The 2,691-nt window shown below is 37.1% G+C and overlaps 1 long non-coding RNA gene across 1 annotated transcript; it reads left to right on the top strand.

Annotated features, from left to right (window-relative positions):
* The first annotated feature begins 488 nt into the window (after nt 1-488).
* LOC149164474 (uncharacterized) lies at nt 489-1,443 on the top strand. The gene is made up of 2 exons (XR_016260239.1): nt 489-839; nt 870-1,443. It is a non-coding gene; the product is annotated as an uncharacterized LOC149164474 (long non-coding RNA).
* Nucleotides 1,444-2,691: the final 1,248 nt, after the last annotated feature.

Raw genomic sequence — 2,691 nt, 5'->3', positions numbered from 1 at the left:
CCGGACGAGCAAATAAATCGGAGTTCCGGTATATCGGTGGTAAAAACTCGCTGCACAGAAAGAACCGAGATTTGCTTGAACAGAAAGAACCGAGATTTGCTTGAGATACGGAGCTGGCTGTCTCTGAAGGATAATCGGAGATAGACTGTAATTGAAAGGGGATAAGGTTAACAGAGAAAGGTTGTCCGATTCGAGTCTAATAAAGCAAGCTTCATCTCTCCTTAGAATTGGTGTGCTGTCGGTGAGTTCTGTAGCGAGTGCGTAGTGCTGTCAAGAACCGTTGCTCTACTCTTTGTGTGGACTGGGTGCCGTCGTTGGCCCTGTCCAGTGCTGTCAAGAACCGTTGCCAGACCTCCGTCGAGAGCCGAAATCTGCTGTGTGAGCAGTTGCTGGGCACCGACAGTGAGCTGTGAGGTCTGCGTGCTGCCAAGACCCCTGTCAAGAACTCGGGTAGCAGTAGCTGGTGTGAGAACCGGTGCGTCCAGAAGAAGACGGATACTTCCTGCGTGTGTTTCTTTGATTTTCTTGAAACCTTGCTGCCAGAACTTTGCTGGTGTGTTTTGCAAGCTTCCACCGTTTCTATTACCGTGGTCATATTCTTTTTCAGTCGGCCCGGTTTTCTTTGCAGAGAGAGGCTGTAGAAAAGGCGTTTTGTTTGAAGTGTGATAAAGCTAACTGATATGTCTATTTTTTTAGACTTTTTTGACGATGATCCTTTTAATGATTATTTTCTCATGAACCCATTTGGGAGTAGCAGTATTTTTGCGTCCATTGACAAAGAGTTTCATGTTGTTGACGATCCTGTCCTTGAAGAAATCACTCATGTTGTTGAGGATCACGTTGTTGAAGAAATCACTCATGTTGTTGAGGATGTTGAAGAAATCACTCATGTTGTTGAGGATCACGCTGTTGAAGAAATCCCTCATGTTGTTGAGGATCACCCTGTTGAAGAAATCACTGAAATTAAAACTTGCCCGGTTGTTCGAAGTTTTATTGGATCTACTTTCAAAGATGATTGCATTGTGGTGAATCCTTCGTTGGTTCCTCATGGAAAGTGGGGAGAACATGAATTAAATTACCTCGTTCGAGATCTTGCATTGCCTCTCAATCCCAAAGAGGTTGTTGACGTTAAGTATGTAAGCAAGGAGCAAAAGAATTTCCTCAGGAAATCCAAAAAGGTGAAGATGAAACTCCATCAGCAATGGAAAAGGAACAAGCATGGACCTTTTAATAAGAAGGCAAAAATGAAATGTTTTGTTGTAAGCCTAGCTGAGACTTAGACCAGCAGGCAAGATAAAGTTTAAGTCGTCATCATTAAGAATATATATAGTTTGTTATATAGTTGGAATTAAGGGGGAGTGGTAGAAAGGTATTAATCCCAACTACCCTCTGTTAATGCAGTAGTTAGATAGAGAATACAGCAGATGTTGAGAATACAGCAAATGTTCAAAGTACAAGTTCTAGAAGTCAGTTAGGTATGGTAGAAAATCCATTTCTCCATTAAGGGAGGATGTGAGAATAATGAAGAAATAGGATTAGTTAGTTATAGTTAGTTATGAGTTGAACAGAATAGTTGGTTGAAGTAGTTATTGAACAGAATTGAGTTTCCTATATAAGTGAAGTGTAATTGAGTAAATGATGAATAAAAGTTTGTGAGTTTTATATTTTAATTATATTTACATATTTTATATTTTTATTTATAATTATATATAGTAACATTTTTTCTTAACTTGTATTAGAAACTGAGACTTCTGTTAAACTCCGACTTAATTTTTTTTTTTTTCAAAAAGTGTTTTTGTAACTACAAATAATATTGTCCAGCAACTCAATTTCCATCACAAGAAAACACTCTGTATGATTTATTGCTTCCATGCAGGTTTAGAAATTAGGCATGTTTATGTATCCAATCCTTGTCTCTTAGGTTTGAACGTAATTATGTTTTAGCATGCCTTCTTTGGCTATTTAGAAAAGAGAAATACTAGATCTAACCTACATTATTAATTCCACTTATTTATCGACATATATCTCAGATAATCATGAACAATCCTTGTTCATAGAAGAATATTATAATACATGAATAGTGGCTTTTGGGTTTTATTTTTCTATTTCTCTAAAGGATTCCTTTAGTTAGTCATTGTTACAATTAAGTAATATACAAATTTATTTTTTTTTAACCTCAGTAATATCATGCTTCTACCTAGTGTTAATTTCATTTGCAGTGGCATTGTAAAGTTAAAAACCCAGGTTTGTGACCCAATATGAGACATGTCAATTTTTTTGCCTTCGCACTGTGATCTTTTTTTAACGGTGACAACTAAACCTCACCACGTGACCGACCCTAGTAAGGACAATTGAGATTTATGTTTTATGATGTTATTGGTGATTTAACACTTGGGTTGGGAGGTTAGGGTAACTATCCCCTTCTTCGATTGTGTGGTCATTCACACCCTGGTGCTTTGTCATTGGTGCTCTGCAAGTGGAAAGGTTTAGAATTTTTATCTTTCCTTATGGAAAGGTTTAGAGTTTTTATATGTCCTTATGGAAAGGTTTAGAGTTTTCATCTGTCTTTATTTTCATCATCGCAAAGGTCTTTACATGTAAATCTTTCCATGTTGTAGTTATATTTTTCTGTGAGATTATTGTTATACACTCATAGTGTTACCAAAATGTTGGCATGGCCACTTTTGTTAC

Source organism: Pinus tabuliformis, chromosome 5_1, assembly GCF_031772625.1.
Source record: "Pinus tabuliformis cultivar Carrire ecotype Pingquan chromosome 5_1, CPIR1, whole genome shotgun sequence".
NCBI classification, from domain to species: domain Eukaryota; kingdom Viridiplantae; phylum Streptophyta; class Pinopsida; order Pinales; family Pinaceae; genus Pinus; species Pinus tabuliformis.
Note: the sequence above shows the minus strand (reverse complement) of the source record. Positions and strands in the feature narration are given on the sequence as shown.